Source organism: Strix uralensis, chromosome 1 (assembly GCF_047716275.1).
Source record: "Strix uralensis isolate ZFMK-TIS-50842 chromosome 1, bStrUra1, whole genome shotgun sequence".
Lineage (NCBI taxonomy): Eukaryota > Metazoa > Chordata > Aves > Strigiformes > Strigidae > Strix > Strix uralensis.
Window position 1 is genome coordinate 109,819,605 of NC_133972.1, and position 21,012 is coordinate 109,840,616.

The window sequence follows — 21,012 nt, forward strand, 5'->3', positions numbered from 1 at the left end:
AGGGAGGTTTGAGAATCTTCTTGCTCCATTTATGTTGCAAGAGGAGTGAATCAGATTTCAGGTGAAGCTGAACTACCACAGTAAGAGAGAAGCCTCTTTCCTCTGGGTGACAGAAATAAAGCTGTAGGTGCATTATTCCCAGCACCAGACATTTCTCGCTTTAAACAGAACCACAGGGAGGAGGAGAAGAAAGGTGCAATGGCTCCTAGTAGGCTTAAGAATGGTCTCCTTTCTGTATATCTGTTAAGTTCTCATTGAAGGTATTTCCTTAGATTGAGGGAAGAGCCAGGAAGAAAGCCATGTTTCTTGAGAAGATACTTTAATAGTTCCTCTACACTGATCCTAAAATGAGATGGCTTTCCCATTATACACTTAGACATTGTATCATGAGCTCTGTTCTGAAAGGCCATACCTATAAATACTCTTCATTATTTTTCTATTTTGTGACCTTGTTTCCAATTTTATGATCAGTCATCTCAACATACATTTTGCTGGAGAGAAAGTGACTTCATTTCTGTCCTTAAAATTAATCTAACAACAGAGAGGTAATAAGAGGGTTTGGATGGACACTGGGTGCTTTGTTTGACCTGGTTATAGCTGAAGGTGGACAATCTTCTGGTGTCCGCCGCTTGAGATGAGGTTTGGATGGCCAGGAACTGGGTACACTCCTTCCACCAAACTAAGAAGGTCAGTTCAGGGTTAATGGCAACAGGTTATAAATCTGGGATTAAGACTTTCCCGTTGCAGGCAAAATCTGTGCTAAAGTCTTGTAGGATGGCCACAGAGGTGCAGCAACCACCAGTGTAACTCTAGTGACTGCCTGGCTCGCACTTGTCCTAATTCAAATACTACCTGATTCTTAGTGCTTTTCCACCTGTGTTGTTCTTTTTAGCTGTCTACTGAGGATGTTTTTAAAAGGCCCCCAACTTCTTGAGTGTCTGTACCTAACAGGTACGAGGCAAAAAGGTTGGATACATGGGTGGGATAAAGTTGCCTAAACATTCGTTTCTAGTGCCATTTTAGGTGTTCTTGGCTATCCCACCTGGCAATCAGCCACTTCTCTGGAAAGATGTGGGTCTTCTGCAGCTTGTATGTCATCTCTTTCAGGTCACGCAGATATTTTGGAAAGCCCGCAGCATCTAAAATAGTGCGAGAAATCTATGTTCCTATGGTGTTAGCTAACGGGAGACTCATCATTACACATCAAGTGTTTATATACCTCAAATCTAACCCAGGAGCACGAGGTGTCTAGCCCCCTTTTCTACCTGTGAGAGCAGCTACATTACAAAGCTTTTTAATATTTTGGTTTTGCTTATTTAATATCTCTGGGGAGATCAGGCAGCAGTACTGAACAGCTTCATAAGCAGGAGGTCCATTAGCAGAGGCCGTGACTCCACAGCACACCCTTTCCACCGCTGGCCTTTCTCTGTCGGCAGATCAAACTTTACAGGCATTTTGGGGGGCAAGGAAGGGAAGAACTGGTGTTTTCTTCACTGTCTCTGCTTGAGGGGCCTGTTGAAAGCTCATTTCTGACAGCAATTACAACTGCTTTGGCCTTTTTGGCACAGGGATGTGCTGTCAGACGAGGCCTGGATTTTGGATTCTCGTGCCTGTTCCTGAAAGAACAAAAAACATGAGTGAAGACACTCTATCTGAAAGACTTGGGGAAACACCAAAATAAACAAAAATAATTGAGGACAGACTTGTAGAGGTCCAAACCGCATGCATTGTAATTCTGTTGGCCCAACAAATGATATCTCATCATCACCTACTCTGTCTAAATAAAGCCATCGCCCCGCGAGGCCGCCTGACCCAGAAACGGCACGGGCACAGACTGGGGCGTGCTGCCTCATTCTGCTCCCGCTTCCTGAAGCAGGTTGGTTCAAAGCCAGGCTGCCAGGAGGAGCTGGGGGTGAGGAAGGCGGCCTTCCTCCCCTCGCCCCGACTTGCCCGCCGTGCCGCCTCCCGCCAAAGGCAAGAGCCGCGTTCCTGCAAATCGCCCTCGCGGCTCCCCTGCCCGCAGCTGCTTAAAATGGAGCGTAAAGGCGAACGGGCTGCCCGGCCTGCACCGAAAGTTATTTTCAGGCAGGTTCTTTCTCCAGCCCCCGCTTCCCCGTTACCTCCGGCTTTCACAGGAGCGCCCCGGCCTCCCGTGCCCGGGCCGGGCGAGCCTGCGCCGGGAGGGGGCGGCCGAGAGGCGGCAGGAGCCGCCCGCCCGGGGGCCGCCGCCACCGAGCGCCCCGCGGCCGCCCCGCGGGTACGAGCGGCGCGGAGCGGGGCGGAGCGGGGCGGTGGCAGCGGGGGGCGGGGGGCGGGGGCGCGTGCTCCCGCCTACGGCCACACGGTGTCGCCCGCGCCGCTCGGCTGCGCGCGGCTCCCGCGCCCTGACCGCCCCCTCCGCCCCCCCCGCCTCGCTGCGGGGGGCGCTGAAATAATGGTCATGAACGTGGACGGCAAGGGAAAAAGCATCTCTATTTTATTTCATTTCATTTTATTTTATTTATTTTTTTGTTTTGTTTCATTTTATTTTATTTTGTTTTGCTTTAATTTTATTTTACTTTTAAATTTTTTTTTAGTTTTTTTGTTTTAATTTCATTTTACTTTTATTTTGTTTTCATTTATTTTATTTTATTTTGGTTTGGTTTATTTTGTTTTGTTTATTTTCTTTTATTGCTTTTATTTTATTTTATTTTATTTTATTTTATTTTATTTTATTTTATTTTATTTTATTTTACTTTATTTTATTTTATTATTTTAATTTTTTATCTCATATTTTTTTGGCTTGGCCCCAGTATCTCTCAGTCACTGCCAGAGCTTTCGGGGCTGGCTGCATGCCCCAGGAAAGGTAAACCAAGGGATAAACGTAGGGGCTTCGGTGCTTGTGGGACAATCACAAGCCAGGAGAAGACACAGGCTCCTGCTGGTTAATAAAGTTTATTCAAAACCTTAATTCCGGTTTATTAACTTTAGGTATAACAAGTTGTGCGGTAATTGTGGTTGTTAAGGGAGCACTGGGCAGTTTATTCCTAGAGGGTATCAAATTCTGTGTTGTTATTATACATGCACTAAATCTCCATTAAAAGGCTTTCTGTAAATGTTTCAAGGCTGTGCCAGATAGAAGGGTGCTTCATCTTGGTTTCCAAACGGGGTATTATCTATATTAAACACCCTGCAATAACAGTTGCCTTATTTGTCTCCCACCAAAAAATACAGTGGTTTACGAACGCCTTGCTTTTTTGGAAGAAGAAAGACATAAATTGAACCTTCGTGGCTGCTGTATCAGTCATTAGTAACTCTGGGTTCAAATGTGCACTCTCTATAGAGCCTGGCCGCGGTCTTTCACAGTCTAGCAAAATAAGGAAACTACAGGATGGAAACTCAATGAGCCTAACTATTCTGCTTCCTTTTATTTTTCCTCCCTTTCGTATAAATCACACTCTTTTGAAGCTGCTGCTTTTCTTTCGCGGGCACAAACCCCTCATCTTTTAAAGTCTGTCTTTCAAGCTAATTGTTTCAACAGGCCAAGCAACTTGCAAAAGACAGCTCCAGCCTATCTCTATATTGTCTCCCCGGGAATGTTTATAAGAGAAATATACATTTATACAATAGTAGTGACTGTTCAAAGGCTGGCTAGTGAAGGAATATTTTTAACGAGATTAGTTAATGGGGCTGTTCAGCACCTCGATGGAAGCGATGAGGGCTCACAGGGCAGAATTGCTGTGGCGGGGCCCGAAGCCGGCGGCAGGCGTTGGATGGGCTCCCAAGGATTTCAGTGGCCTTTGAATGAAGGACTCAGCGACAGATATAAGAAGTTGAAAAGTGCAAGCAGCAGCGCGGAGAAATAAAATGGAGAGCAGCAGGACAGATGCAAGCGAAGAGCAGTGATGTGTGAGCCTCCGGAGGTGCTGTTTATGTTTGTGAGGAAGGTCTGTGCTATTAAGTTTCAATTTGACAGTGTGTTTTAACAAACATTTTAGAGAAATATGTTTGCAGGAAGGATTGGAGATGATACCCAAATCTTTGACTGCAGTGAAGCATCAAGTGAACCTCAGCATCTGAGGGACATCTGGCAAACTTGAAATTAGGAAGAAAAAAAGGATTGGGCAAGATTTTGCACTGTTTTTGCAAAGGCAGTGGGGTAAATGATGTTCTTGTGGAATTTCTGACCTATCTGAAACTGAATCTACCTGAGTCTTATGTGTGTTTTTCAGTCCACCTTTTGGATCCCAGAAATTCACAATCCTTCTTAAAAAAAAAATAAAATTGTTTTTTCATTTTTAGTGATAACTCATCACTAGATGTTTTAGGATCTGATCCCATCACTCTCCTGGCAGTGTTTTTTAACTCCTGTTGTGGAGGCCAATATTCTGCTTGTGCTCTCGAAGCCAATATGATTACTCACTCAAGTAGGACCTAGATATGTGAATCAGTATTGTAAAATGCAGCCTGGAGTCTGTAAATGGAAAACGCCAGCTCCGATAGGCAGGCTATGTGTCTGGTTTAGCTCTTAGCTCCACTAATATGTCCATTACTTAAATGAGTGAGATAGCAGGCCTGCCCTAGAGTAACAACTTCCCCACTATCCCATTACAGGAGGCCTCAATGTCTTGTTATTTCCCCCCCATTCAGCAGCCTGCACGATGTGGGATAAAGCTGCCGGTGACACAGCCGCGACTTATTTCCGAGGAGCAGGATTTTTCTAAATGTGTCCACTAGATAGCACAATAAACTTCCTTCTTTTCCTGTTGAAAAACTTTCTCTCCCACCCAAAGAGCCATTAGCCCTTCAGTCTCAGAGTAATGGTGCTTCAGAAAGGAGATCAAAGTTTCTCAGATAAGTGTTCCTTTACACAATGTTACCGACACTCCGCTTTGTAAACAGGCTTCTTTTTTATGGTTAAGAAGGACATATAAACATGCCAAGTGAGATGGATAGACTGCCACTTTTTCTTTTTCTTTTTCTCTTTGTATGTGCGTGTGTGTTAACTGCTCAATGAGTATCATGCATGGGTTGCGCTGATACCATTGAACGTGGTCTGTCTTTTGTGTAAACAGGGGAAGAAAAGAGAATGGCAAGAAGTAATGCCAAGTGCAGATTTCTTACTGGAGTCACTGCAGCTCTAGTCCCACTTTCTGCTGCCTTTGATGAGAAAACGATGACATGTCCTTCTGAAAGAAGATGGAGACGTTAGCGCTCAAATCCATGTGCTTGGATACCTGCTTCTATGGATATGTTAGACCCAGGTTCTGCTTTAGGACCTAGTCTGGGTCTTGTAAATCCTAAAACTGAGGCTGCTGCCTCAGTTAAGATTTTGAAACTGCCTCAGTCCCCTTTAGAAAGATTGAAACAATGAAGGGCATAAGGCCTCTCCAAATGCCTCTGGGAAAAGGTCTTAACCCCCCATTAGGGACCACAGAGAGAGACTGGACCCTGCTGGAGGGCAAGTCAGCTTGTCTCCATACGGAAGGGAGGGCCAGCTAGAAACAACTGATGGGGAACGTGAGAGGTGGAGGGAAATGCTCCAGCTGAAGCAGTGTGAATACCTCCTCTAAAAGGTAGTGTGCAAGAGGTCTTTCATTCTGGTGGAAAAACTGAATGCAAATTTGCATTTTGAATCTATTTAAGTGAAATAAGCAACTGAGGTGCTCCCATTCTTGCTCCTTAGGGAGATGGGGGCTTGCAAATGTAGATTTGACTTTTCCAGCTGGAGAAAAACATGGGCTGTGGCCTCTGCTCATGTCTTGTCATCCAGGAAATTATCAGTACCCTCTCCTGTAGCTTGGTTAGTGTTATGCTTCAAATAAATGTGCGTTCTCTGTCATGCATTACCAAACACTATATATAAGGTAAGAAAAGAGGGAAATATGAAAAAAACCCACCCCTCTTACTTTCAAGCCTCCCAGTGAGTTTGTTGCCTTTCTACCCTAACTGTAAACTCCTCAGGGCAAGGACCAAGACTGTGTGGCAGCCCTAAGCAATGCCCTTGCAGCGTGATCCCCCAGCGCATATAAGGAAGGTGCAAAGTGTCTGCTTGCATCTGCCCTTTCAAACCGGGGGCCTGAGGTTTCTGGATCCCTGACTTAAGAAGGTGATGACAAGGCCCATCTTGTCTTTCACCTTTCAGAGCTAACTATAGGAGTGTAACGTACATCTTTAAAAACAGGTGACACAAGGGATTTTCCACGACAACCTTTCAAACTAAAGCAGAAAACCTCTGTTCCCAGGTTGAAAACACTCTTAATTACGATGCACAAGCTCCCTCTGACATGAACGTGCTGCAGCTCTACTAATTAGACATTTCTGAGGGCTATTGTAACTGTAGTGGCACCTAGAAACCACAGCCATGGATTTGGACCTTGACCCTCTCCCCAATCCAGAAATACAGGCAAAACCAAACCAAACCAAACGATGAGGGAGAAACAGTGAATACAGACAGACCTTTCCCCTTGCCTTACCTTGGGGACCCCAAGGTAAAAGTGATACGGGAATAGGCAGTGGGCTCAGCTCAGCAGTGGTCTAGTCACTGCCCTGGTCTTGTAACCATCCCAGCACAGAGAGAGCCTTGCAGAGGAATGTGAAGGAGAATGCTGGAGTGATCTTCAGGCCGTTGTGGGGAAAACCACCCTGAAGGGCCATGCAAGTGTTAACTAATATGCCTGTTTATAACACATCTTTGCTTACTCTTCTGTGTTCTTCAGGGAAAAGATTTCTTGTTTCCTTTAAGTGGGAGGAACAGTGGTATAACCAGCCTAACCAAAAGCCTCCTACCAACCTGTTTTCTCCCTTTCTTTTTCCTGACCTTTTGCATCCATAAGCAAGACTATCTCAGATCTCATCTTTTAAGTGCTACAACCGATCCATTAAATAGCTTCTCATGGACATTTTTTTCAACTCCAAGGAGTAGAGTTGCTGAGTGAGAAAGGCATGAGCCGGGCTCTCACTGCTGGGACTTCCTCCAGACCAGCTTGCAGTCCTAAGAAAAATGAGTTGGATGGTCTCAGCTTTGTCCCCAATGAGCAGCAGCAGTAGATCACTTTGCAAAAATGAGCCACGCGTAATTTGGCACCATTGACAGAAGACTCACTCGCAGCAGCTCGGGGCCTTGCAGGCTTGAGATAATGTGCTGCTAAAATCACCTCTTGACCCTAACCCAGGAGGTTCCTCCAGGTCACAAGGGAAGAGGGGGGTAGCAGGCCACTGTGAGATACCTTGATAAATGTACAAGCCCCTGCAAGTCAGCCTGGCACGCCTGCACCAGTGTGAGCCGCTCTGTTTATCACAGCAAGAAGAATATGTTTCCTGAGTTGTGTTAGAGGACTCCAGACTTCTCATTTAAGCTGCTTCCTCCTTTTTCCCCTCTGGTGCAGTGGGCCCACCGTAGTGAACCGGTGGCCCTGATGGAGCGCAAAAGCAGGCTGCATGCATCTCCTTGTGATGGAGCTGGCAGAGAAAATCGGACACTGGGACAAACAACCATAAATCAGGACTGTCCTGATTAAATCAGGCATGGCTGGCAAGTAAGTTATTAGCCGCCTGTGAAACTAATTGTGATACTGATACACTCAATTTTGCTGTGTCTTTCAAACACCGGTTGTGATGGGAAACAGCTGTTAGAACCCGAAAAAAAAAAGAAAGGGAGAGAGAGAAAGAAAAAAAAAAAAAGAGCGTGCGCTTACGATTCAGAATCATAATAAAGTCTGTCTTCTCTATTCCCTTGCACAAAAGCTCTTAGATTCTTCTATTCTCCTCTAGACAATTACTCCCAGCAGGCAGGGTCACTCAGGATGAGCACACTATTGCATTTAAAGTTCATCTACTGAAGGGGGGGAAAAAGGCAGAGAAAGGAGTTAAAAAAAAAAAAAAAATCTTCCCATTAATGTGTGGAAAAATGGCAGGTTTAAAATGGGTTAGAAATTCAGGTTAAAGCAAAAAAAAAAAAAAATTTGTCACACGACATCAGTAGGAGAAAAGATTTTGTTCAGCGGTATTGTTTGACTGAACACTTCCTTCACAATAACACTAGTGCCAGGATATAAAAGCCAGTGTTTATTTGATGCCTGGATCGGGCAACTGTTATGAGCAGTTAGCATAGAAAAAAGGGGATGTTTTGAAATATGTCAAAAGGAGAAAGGGCCTGATCCTTCTCTGGTGGAAGCTGGTGGTGAGCTCTCCTCTGATTCCCGTGTCAGCTGGCAGGCCATGCTTCGCTGGACCTGGGGGCCTGCGCCGGAGTTGGCGGTATGACCCCCTGCACAGGCTGCAGTGAGAAAAGAGCGCAATTCGGACAGGTAAAACCTATTGCTGTCAGGAATTTGCTTCACTCACGCCAAGGGCAGGTAGTTAGTAGCACTGTAGTAGTTGTAATGGCTTAAGGGTAGGAACCAAGCAGCGTTTGTAGAGAGATAGTTACTGGACTGAGAAACATAGCTCAAAAACCAAGCGGTATTTTGAGTAGACAGGCACTTCTTCAGGTCTGACAAAGAAGCAGTAAAGCCTAGCTTGAACTTTGTTGCTCGCCTCAGTCCTGAAGAAGAATTTTGAGGCCCAAACCCTGTTTTTTCCAGAAATACTCAAGCTAATATAAATGATTACCTCTCTTTGTACACTTCTGATTGCCAGGATGACTACATGTATCTGAAAAACTTCCCCCTACACGGTGCAGAACATACCTGCATATGTGGAATTTGAAGATGCTTCCCTGTGGGAATATTTATTCTTGGTGATCTTATGCCTTCTACTGAAGTCACTGCAGTGGGCCACTGCCAGAGGTTAGACTCTTCCAGTACTTGGTTTGTATTCCTGTAGCCCCAAATACTTTATAACTCCTATTTTATCATTTTGCCACTTTTCCTTTTCATCTTGTATCTATCTAGTCTGTCTTTCTATTGCTGTTCTTTTTTTTTTTTTTTTTTTTAAAGTTGTATTTTAGCTATAAGGGTAGAGAGAAAATGATATGCATTAGCTAATAACAATATGACTGCACCATGAATCTGGGAGAGAGAGATGGAAGGAAAAAACAAATCACTCACCTTTCAAGAATCTAACCCCATCCTCTCAGCTTCCACAGTAATATCTCTGGCTTCCTGTTTGCAAACCAGAAATGTTTATTTACAATGTCTTTCAAGACAGCTTTTCAATGTATAATGCTCGTGTCATTACATAATGGGTCATAAATGATGTTGGTTGTCTTAGAAAAACACGAAGTCATCAAATAATTTTTTGGGTTTTGTTTGCCTTTTGTGGCAGGATTCAGAGTCGGCTGCAGTTGGAAAGTCTGAAGGTAAATCATCTTTCCAGTAATTCCAGCTCCGGTGCATTCAGTCTGTCAGGAGTTTATGAGTGAGGTGATCCTGATGCGGAAAATTTTGGTTGTATTTTTTCTCAGCGGCCCTGCTGTTCCAGGCAGCCTATCGGCTGTGTGCCTGGAGAGACCCAGGCAAAGGCTTGCTTCTCCATGGTTTGTGAACAGGAGTGGAACACTATGATACAAATACAAAAGTCCAGACCGTGAACATTTATTTTTTGCATATATAAGGCTATACTCTGAACCAGAAGGATATCAGACACTGGGAGTTTCTACCAGAATGCCAAAAAACTGTTAAAAAATTGTTAGTGCAGGTTTTTCAGGGATTTTTCTGATCTGAGCTGTAGCAGTGGGGACGTATATGAGTGCAATTTTTTATGGTGTTGAGATGAAGCTGCCTGGTCTAGTCTCCCTTTTCTGTAGGTAACATGAGGACCAGTAAGATGTGCATAATATACCCAGAAGGTGCAGTCCTGATTTCTGACATAAACTGAGACCTGGCTGTCATAGACTTTGAGCTCTGCTGGACTCCCTTGCCCTCTCCTTGTAGGGGATTCATTTGGCAAAATATTACGAATTGTCCCTTGTCTCAGAAACCCAGGAGGAGAAAGAAAGTAGCCCTTAAGCCAGGATATGGGGTCGAAATTTTGCCTGTGCTTACACCAGTGTGTATTGGGTATAACTCCCCTGAAGCTGGTGGTGAAGCTGCTATTCTTACCTCTGAACAAATCAATTCCTAGCTCTAAAAATAAGTGAATTAGAAAAGAGGTAAAGCTACCATTTATAAAATAAATGTGTTTATTTGGTAAACATTATATCCTGTGTATGAACTTCATCGATATCAGGTCTACCTAAATTCTTTCTAATCTTATTAGGGAAAATGCAAAAGGATTTTGCATACTTTTACTAAATCAAGGGACCTTTTTATTGTCTTTGCTGGAATAATGGCAAATAAACCACTATCAGGATAAACAACAAAATATGTCCATGCAAAAGACACGCAAAAAACTCCCACTTTCCTCATTTGTGGGGGCACTGAGAGTCATTTCTGCACTGCTCGAAATAGATGAGCCTCCTGGATCACTGATGTAATTCTACTAATGTCAGAGGAGCTCCACCTCCCGTACATACCACCTAGTGAGCTTATGTGTACCTACGCAGGAAGAAGAGGATCTCATGCCTAATTCTTATCAGTACCAGAGGTTATTTGCTGTGGTCCTCTGGCATTAATGCACAGCAGGGTGTTGGTGAGTACCTGATAAAATTTCCAGCCACACACAAGGAAATGCTGGACTAATAAAGTGTTCTTTTAGTGAATTGCATAGACCAAAGGCTTTACCTCCCCCTCCGAGGAAATATACAGCTGTCACAAGTAATATTGCTGAAAAAGTTTTCAGTTGCTATGCAAGGTCAGATTACCTGCATCTTTCATTATCTAGGTGGGTGATGAAAAGTTGTTGACATCTATCAAAAGCGAGGCCTCAGTTTAGGAAGGTGGCTAAGCAGGTAGCTGACTTTGCTGGGACTCTCTGTGCATTAAACCAGCCATGTGCTTCAGCAGGCTGCTGAATGGGAAACTAAATTTCAGAAGAGTTCTTGAATGCTGTCTTGGAAATTAGATACCTACACTCGCAACAGGAAATCATAAATGACGCCAATATTATGCACAAGAGTGGGGGTGTGTGTGTGTGTGTGTGTGAAAAGAGAAAATCAATGTGTGTAGAGCAACAGTAGGAGCAAATGCTCTTCTGCAGCATGCCGTGCATTTTGCACATGCACATTGTATTTGTGTACTGTCTGAAGAAGCCTTCAGAGATGTACATTGCATGAAACCACTACCCATCCTTTATGCTGAATTTTTATTACATAACTCCTACTGTGTTAGCAAAAAAAAAATCAAATAAATCTAAAAGTACCAGCCCTGCTACGAGTTCCAAACACAGTTCTCATTTCAGGATCTTGGCATGCACTTGTAAAACATTTAAATACCTATTGGTGGATAAGAAAATCAATTTACTTGTGAGGTGACTAAGTAACAAAACATATTAGAATTGATGTTACAATTAGGAAAAAAAGAAATAAATTGTTTTTCTGCTCATTAATATTTGGATAAATATTTATGAATGTATAAAACAAGCAACCACTGCCAACACTAGATCTTTATTATGCCAGGCATAGGAATAATTCAAGTATTTAGGCAGCTGCAGGTTGAACTTAGCCCCACTGGCTGTTCAGCTGAATTCGATCTGGCCTTAGGAAGACTTTGCTTTGGAGGCAACTCAGGTTATGTGGTTTCTGTGTGGTTTTTGTTTGGGACTCATTGAAGAAAAGGACTGAGACAGTCTGCAGGTAAGGGGCTTCTGACAATGTGTTTGTCTTGACACACGTGCGCTGGGCAGAGTGGTGCTCAGAGTGGACTTTGCTGCTCCCTTACAGAGGGGTTAGCCAGAGAGGAAGGATTTGCAGGAGTTTGGTTTGCAGTGTTGGCCAGGTGATCATTTCCAGCCTGGAAGCAGCTGTAGGCACTCCCTCAGGACAGGCTTTCCACTGGGGCCTTGTTTTTTTCCCCTTCTGTTTCTCATTAAAGCCCTCAAATCCAGGCACCTCAGCACACATGGCGCATATGAGCCCTTTTGCTGAGCATTGTGTGCAAGTCTGCTCGCTCCTTGTGCAGGTTGGTCATCTTATTGCACAGGGCAAACCCTGCCCAGCCTTCCCTCTGCACAGGCAAACTGGCCACCCTGCTGTCCAGCAAGTTGGCTTTTGTGGATCATGAAGGGACGAGAGGATATTTCCTTTATACAGCACTGTCCTATATGTGTGCAGCTGTGAGAGGAGAGGAGGTCATGGAGAAGAGCTGTGGTGGTCTGACTACCCACAGCCATTTTTCTCTTTTCTCCCTGGTGAAGTGGAACCTGATTTTCATTCTTTTTTTTTTTTTTTTTAAAGGAAAAAAAGAGTAATGGCTTCATTATCTTCAGGCGATTTTTGTAGCCCTCGTCTATAGTTCAGGATGCGAACAAGAACAATAGGTATTTTGGAACCTGAGGAAAAAACCAGCTGGCCGACGTCTCTCAAAATGTAATTTTATAGGGGTACGCATCAATAATGTGACTACCACTGCATACGGATATTACGCAGGCAGCCTTAATACGCTTGCATGGCATCCGGATTGACAAGACAGACCATGATGGCTCCAAAGGGTCAATAAAACATGCGCCATGAAGGACTTACACAATAGACAGTAATGGCTTCTTTGGAGCTGTTACGGTCTATTGGGTCAATAATAATCCACTTTTTAAAGAGTGCCAAAATATGAATTTACACAACAGGCCGTAATGGCTCCTGATCTATCAGATAAATGAAATGAATTATCAGCATTAGTGCCCACACTGCAAAGCACATTTACCTATTAGAGTGGATAGAATAAATATTAGGTGCTTCCAAATATGCTTTCATATTCAAAAGGCTGATTTCTAAAAATATCTGGGAAAAAAAAAAAAAGAAGAGAAAAGCCCAAACTCTCATGGTCAAACCTGCGAAATAAATAGCATAGGTCATGAAATTTAAATCTGAGACTGTCTCTAGGAGATTATTGTGAGTTTCTACTCTACATTATTTTTAATTAAATATTGCAGCAACCTATGCCATGTATTTTTAAACTTTTGTTAATTTTTCTAGCAAACTCAGGTCTGTGAACCAGGGGAGTCCGTGAACATTTTCCCACATTGGTAACCTGTTCTATGCAATTGCATCTTTTCTCCTTTATTAAGAACTAGTTGCCTGAGTAATGGTTTGCAGGATCCAGATTGCATGTTATACAAACAGGCTTGGTCTGAATATATGCATTGAAGACCAAAAATTTGTTTAAATAACATATGTTCTGTTTGTGGCCACCTATCTGTCTCTATCAAGGAAGATAAAAGTCCTTGTCTACCCTGTTTCAGCTGCGCAATCAAGACAGAAACCCTCAACTGATGTTTGCCAGCAGGTGGTGACATACAGCAACAAGCTCCAATGGCAGCAACATTTTCCTGCAAAACTTGGAGAAAATCCAGGCTTCAGGAAAATGAAATATGCCTTCAGTTTGGGAAGAAATAATGATGAATGTCCATCAGCAACACATGCGATGATTTAGTCTCGTTGCATGGCAAGAAGAAGTATGTTCAGTCCACAGCAGGTCAAAAGTTTTCCTTGCTGTTTCTCTGCATTTCCTTCTTGTTATTATAAAACATTTGGCTTGGCTGTGAAATATACTTTTAATTAAAAGATAGGAAAATCATAGTAAGACAGCAGCAGCAGAGAGCTGTTAGAAAGCCTGCTGTCTTAGCTCTTGTAATAAACATAACGCGAAGGATAGGTGCACACAAAAACTGAAGTGTTGTAGTGAGAATATGTATACACTGACTTATCCCAGTCCTTTCAAAAGGAAGTGTAAATAGCGCTTTCTGCTTGTGTGTGATTTTTCTCATGCTTTTTCAAACTTCATGCTTTTATTTTTTTGGTCTCACAGCCAGGTACGCTTGTTCGAAAGACCCGCTGCTTGTACAAAACACCACCATTCAGTTTGCAGTTGGTTAATGAGCAAATAATTTTTCCATAATAGACAAGAAAAAAAAATAATAAAGAATCATGGCAGGATGTCACCTTTGGTTTCTGTCATGCTGCGGTTTCCAGGCACTTAGAATTCCCTGGATGTCATGCATACATTTTATATACATGTTACTCCTACCTTAAACAATATGTCCCTTAAAAGAAATTTGGGTGCTTGCAGCATCTGAAGTGCGATAACTTAACAGAGGAAAATACAAGTCTCGTCCTGCTTAGCAGGGAGCTGAGAACAGGATGAAAATATAAAAATACCAAGGATTTTTTTCTCCCTTTGCAGTGTCTGTTTCCTGCAAGTATCTACCATCTACAATATTGACTGGTTTATCAGGCAGCAGGTATCTCTATCAGTCTATCTTGAATTGTCATCCAACAGGAGATTAAACGCTGCCTGCCTCCTTCTTGTGATTTTCAGTCTTCACATCGCAAAGTTTTCAATCAAATTTCAGCGGTGTACATTTAGCTTAGAGAACTCGTGGAACTTATCTTCCCAAAGCAGGTGATTTAGACCATGTTTACCTTGTACAGTTCCAAGATATCTCTCGGCAAACCTGTCCGCATCTCAGGCCTTGAAATGATTCCCAAGTTTGTTTTTTTGCTTTTCTCTGACTCCCTTTCTCTTTCCCTCCCCAGCCCGGCTACCAGCCAAACAACAACAATAACAACGTGGGTCCTGAATAAGAGACAAGTGCCAGTTTTTGGAAGAGTTATATTGATGCGGCAACCTTGTCTTGTTAGCTTTTTTAAAACGAAAGTAATGTGACGACTTGCAGCCTTGTTCTAAGCAGCTTCCTCATTAGTAATCTTTTCAGTGCACTTATCACAGTTGTGGTTTCAGCCCATGAATCAGCTCGAGTCTGGGAGGATGTCAGCTGGGCACACTTCTTGGTTTGCATCGGATACCTGAGGAAGTTGTGGGCTGGGAGGTATCCTGTAAAATAAACTATGGCTCCATTTGTAAGGAATCCAGTGTGAGGCAGTTGACACTGAAATAAAGGACTTCTCTGCCAATTAGCATATTTTCCGCATAGGATTTTCATAAGCAGACTAACTAGAATTTGTATAAGCATAAACCTGAGACTAAAAAATGCTGGAAAGGCAATTCAAAATAATCACAAAAGCCAGACCGAATTTTTGTGGTGCATTCTCCATGCAAAAGAATTAGAACATAATATAACTAAAAGTCATTCTGCTAAGGTAAAGGAATGGAGGAATTGGGAATTATATTTAGAGAGTCCTAATTAGTCTCTTACCACCAAATACTTTGTACAAACTGGTGTACAGCAGTCGGGGCAAGGTCTGGGAGCAAGATTTGTGCCCCTATTCTGGCCACTTAGACCTGTATAAAAAGACTGTAGAGGGGTAAAATGGTCCATGGTTTATTAGACCATAGTTCTGGCTGAAAAAGCAATTGAGGGTGCAAGTGTGGTACCAAAGGGTCAGAGGTTGCCTTTTGAGGACTCCCTGCTTGGAGGGAGAGGGAGCATGTGCACATTTCTGGGGGGATGGGGCTGCTCAGTGAGGTGCTCCCAGGCCCCCAGGCAGCACTGTGAGCCTGGGGCCAGCATTCAGCACGGATGAATCTCCATGGTGTGACATGGCCCAGCTCCATCCGAGCACTCACCTTAGGGGTGGGATGGATAAGAGAAATGTGGTTCTGGATACAGTGGTTATGAACAGGATGGGAATTTAATCCTGAACTCCTACTTATTCTAGAAGACCCGAGAGGCTGTTACAGTAATTTGATGCCAGCTGGGAAGAGGCAAACACTTCCTAAGTCAGTGCTTTGGCCAACAGCCTGATGACAACAGAGGGTTCCCATCAGGCAAGAGAAATCTTCCAGAGGGTGATACCCATTAGAGTTCATCTGCTTTGTGCTGTCAGGGCAGTATGAAAGAGAGTGAAGTGACAGGTGAGTTGGCCCAGCTGCTTCTTCATGAATATCTGAGATTCTTGCATAGTGTAAGTGGAAACTATAGGAACACATCAAAGAGGAAAAGACACTGAAAATTAAAAGACCATGCCTAAATGATTTTTAAAACAGTGAATTTGGCTCAATCTAATTCACTTCCTACATATGCGAAGTGGAGAGTAGATTGAGGTGGTAGGAGTGAAACAATTTCTTTGTTGTTGAATGTGGAAACGAATTATTCCCTTTTTTTTTTTTTTTTTTTCTTCCCTCTTTTGCCCACACGTTGTGCTTCTTCCTTCCCTTTCCACAAGTACATGCAAGCAAAAGTGCCTGGGGCTAGGCTGCAGGGAGAGGATTATAGCACAGGCCCACTCAGGCATCAGCTTTGCTGAACCCTGTTCAGAAGTATCTTGTTGGCAGGGATCCATGGATGTGGTGAATGAGTGTTAAATAAGCTGATAGCTCAACTGATCCTGTAGTCCCTTCAGCTCAAAAGGGAGCACAAGGTGTGAGTTGATACCCAAGATGTAAATTACTATTATTTTTAGAAGTGCTACCTTCTCCTTACCTGAGAGCTTTTCCATACTGAAGTCCTGCAGTCAGCCATTGTAAGCACAGAGCTTGTGAAATGATGCAGATGTTTTGAGTTCAAAAAACCCAAGATATATGATTGTGGCAAAGTAAAGCCTGTTCTTTACCACTTGGTGCTCTCACCTGACAATATCATGGAAGCAGAGCCCAGGGCAGTAGGGATACTTCCTCCATCAGGTGGGATGGACAGGTTGTACATGTCCCAGACAGAGATCTTTGAGACTCAGGCAGAAGGTCAGCAAGGTCCAGATCACAGACTCTGAAGTCTCTTTTTCTAGCAGTGCCTGCAGGCTGGGGACCCTGGGGAAAGGCTGTCTTCAGGTATAGGGTCCAGATCTGCAAGGAGAATCTGGGTGTGCTTGTGCTGGCTTGAACTGCTTAGCTTCATTTTATGGTTTAGTCTTAGATATGTGATGCATAGGTGTGAAACATATTCTCTGTGTTTAAGACCAGCTACTTACATCTCTGTATTCAAACTGGTTTTACTCTCCTGGCAATAAGCCTTATGTTGTCATCAGCCCTTTTTGGTTTTACTCCATATATTTGTAGTGCCCCTGAACACACTCTTCCTCTCATGGGACTTGTAGAGTTTGCTGTCCCATTACTGACTAGGGTAATCATCTGATTTTTAGGTGAGGCATGTCCATGGACATGTATACAGTTACCCTGTAGAAACATGATCTGTAAGGCTATTACAGTTGTGGGTCAGTAATAAGGCTACAGTTCAGGCTGCTAAATATGTTCACATCATTTTAATGTGTTTTCAGTTGCTAAGCTTTAACATTCTGGACTGCACATTTCTAAAACAGGTCTTTGTCTCAGTCTGGATTTTTTAGGAAAGAAACATGAAAAAATGGTTCAGGTACAGATGAAGTAGACTCTTAGAGTTTAAAACCCATGTGAAAATCTGCCCATGTTTCACTGGGCTGTAATCCTCCATAAAAATCTTATTCTTACCCACATTTAGCAGAGGTACAGTCAAGTTTGGCAGCAGAATCTGACCTAGCCCTGGCAGAGCAGGACTTTCCTTAAGTTGCTTGTGGTTACTATGGGTATAGTAACATACCTGTGGTTATAACCTGTGGTTACTACAGGTATGCTTCAGTCACAGGATAGAGGACGAGAAGAGTTGTCCCTTGTTCCCTCAGTGCAGCTGTCTGAAAAGCTGAGGAGTGCGGTGACCGGGAGGCAGGAGGGACGTAGGATGCAGGAACGAGATGTGCAGAAGAAGTAGCTGCAGGAGGAGAGAGGCAGGGGAAGCACTGAGGCACTGGGGAGGGCAGAGAAGGCTGGGAGGTACGATGAGGAGAGAGCAGATTCTGGAATTGAGGAGAGGTCTGCTAGGGGACTGGCACAAAAGCAAAAGGTGACAGATGGAGTAATAGTGTGTGATATATATGAGAGAGGCAAATTTGGACATTTTTGAGGGCTGGGTGTGCAACCTCAACTTCTTTTAATATTTGTATATGTATATGGGACATTAGGAAAAAAATTTTCACAGAAAGAGTGGTCAGACAGTGGAATAGGCTGCCCAGGGAGGTGGTGGAGTCACCATCCCTGGATGTGTTTAAGGGTCGTTTAGATGAGATGGTGGGGAATATGGTGTAGGGGAGAACTTTGTAGAGTGGTGATCCAGAGGGTCTTTTCCAACCTGAATGATTCTATGGATGGGAGAAATGCACATTGTTATGTAGGTTGGTATTCTAGCATTTAACATATCACTGGTATAAGGGAATATTGTATATGTGACCCCTTTAATATGCTTATGCTGGGAGATTAATGCATTTTCTGTTGTTAGGATGGGGTCTGAGAGCAAAAAGTTTAAGGAATCTGTGATTCGGGCTACTGTTTCTGCTGGTTTTGTTTGTTTGGTGTTGTTGTTGGTTTTTTTTTCCTTTTCTTTTTCTGCTTGTTCTCTATGTTAAAGTAAACAGGACATTTTTCCTATAAACACAGATTTTTGTGGTTTCAAATTTAGCTCTCATGGTAGCACTTTTACCGAGGCTCTTGAGCTCAAACCCTGGGAACCCCAAGATGATTTCCATTTTGGTCCGATCAAAACACTAACTAAAAGAGCAGCGTTCCCCAGCACCCGCTGCACTGAGTGTGCTGAGCAGCTGGGGGATGCAGGGGTTGCACCAATTCCCTGGAATTGCAAACCCTCAGCTCAGATGCAAGTACCAAAGAGAAATGCTGAGAAAGGGAGGGAGGGAGGAAGGAAAGGAGGGCATGAGCCCTAACCTGCAAAGCCTGCAGTAAGGACCATTCATTTTTAGCAGCTTTCTTAAATCTTGAATGGAAGGAACATATTCTACAGCGTATGTTTTTTTAGCGTTGATTCCTGCACTCAGCTCTTCTGGTGCTTCAGAAAATGCGTTTGAAGGTGGCTGAGGTATTTCAGTTTGACAAATAAACTAAGCTGTGGTTACTTTCTCAGTATGTTTTGTGTCATGGTGCTAATTTCCCATTCACTTGATTGGGATGCAATGATTTCACGACAATGTCAGTGCAGGTCTATGGAAAAGACATTATGGTGTCAAAATGAAATGAAACAATGTTAATTTGTCTACGGAAACGGTGTTACACTGCCAAATTGAAACATAACCCTCAGCTCAGCCACCTTGAGACTTGGCGCTGCCGTGCTATCGAAGGACCCCGCCACACGGGGTGATTTTACAGCGGCGCACTGGGAAACTACAAATCTGGATTAAATATTAGAGGAGGTAAGACTATTTGTTTTGTTCTATGAAATCACAACTGTATAGCATTTCCTAGTGTTACAGGGGCCTTCCACATGTGCTGCAATACCTAAAGCCCAGGGAGAGGGTGGGAATTGAGGGGAGAAAAAGCACTTTGGCAACCTTTGCTCAGATTTCTTTTGGCTTCCATTGGCTCTCAGCATGTCTCATTCCTAGCATTATATTAATGGATCTTTTTAAGGTGAGAAACATTATTAGATTTTGCAGTGTTCACAGCACCTAACCAACATCTGGGATACTGGGGCTCAAATTAACCAGTGCTCTAAATCCAATTTGGATTTTAATTCCACCAGGATGTAGCATTTCTAGTAAAACAAGAACTTGAACATAAAGCAGAATCCAAAGTGTAGGGAATACAATAATGAAAAAGAATAATAAGCAAGCTGAAATCAAAAGACAAGCGCAGAGGGAAGGAAGAAGCAATATATAAAGGGATATAGAAAAATATAAATAAATATTTTCTCTGTTGTTAGGGATCTATGGAGTGATAGAATCTACTTATCAATCACAGTTTGTCTTTTATTTTGTTTTATGTTCCTGGACAGTATGACCACCTTTGAAAGAGGGTGATCTTTGATCTCCTGCCCTGGGGTGAGCACCAGCAGATGTTCTTTTGTTCTTCTCTCCACAGTCAGTGTCCCTCACCTCCTAAAGCTGAAATGTGCTCCCCAAAACTGACAGGTGTTTCTCTGTTTGATTGCAAAGAGATGGATTTAGGCTAAATGTGACCTGAAACCTTCAAAGTAGAAGGGCCTCCCAGCATGCTTGCAAGCTGGTGGGAGGGAAGGCTGTTGTAACATCTGCACTTCTGGGAATATTGGCAAATCGCATACAGATGTCAAGAAGAAATAGGCTCAGCCAGTCTGTTAGGAGGGACTTTAGCACCCTCTTTCATCCTGGGTAAATTTCTGGGGTGATTCTGTTTGCTGAGCTTCTCAGTGACTTTTTTTCTTATTTGTGAAATGGGTGTAATGGTACTTCCCTGACTCTTATAGATATTAGGGGGAAGAAATAAATTACAGGCTTTGTGGTGTCTGGGCAGTACTATAAGATGGTTATGTCAGAGCATATGGCATCATGAACTGAGGTGGGTGGAAAGGCTAATCGCCTGAGCACTATATCTTAAACAAGTCAATCCTTTCTTTACCTGTGCCTCAACTGGCATTAAAATCTGACACTGGTTAATGAAAACAATAAAGCTATCCAATCTTATTGATGGCTATGTAGATTTCTTGGGCATGAGGAGCTGTGTGTTCTCCTCTTGTATATTGATAAAGATGTCTCTGGGCTGTGCACAGCATTTCTAGATGTTCGCTGCAGTCTCAGAGCTGAAGGTCCTCCAGAGTCTCCAATTACTTCTTCCATCTTACTGTGTGAATGGTGCGTGTTTCTTTTTTGTGTAAAGCTCCTTCTGCCTTTCTTCCTTCCTCAGGTGGGAAGTGTTCATTTGTTGAATCTGGTGGATGCGGTCATGCTGTTCATTCTCTGGAAGATGCTAAGTGCTCTCCTCAGCTCTGACAGGCAGAATGAACATGGACATTAATGTTCACATGAATGTTTAACCCCCAATTGCCTTGCACAAGCTTTCATGCACTAAAGTATGACTGGTATTTCTGCCCCAAGAGAGGAAAGCACAAGGATCTTCCTTCCCCCACATCTTTTGGACCCCTTTCTCTTTCCAAGTGATATCCATCAAATCATTGTTGAGAAATATCTCTAACTTCTCCGTGAGCCACATGCACGCTTCTCCATCCATAGCTCTTCACAGAGATTTCCAGACTATCTGAATGCCTAGGAGGAAGCTTTTGGCTCTTCAGGCACCATTTACATGTTGTTTT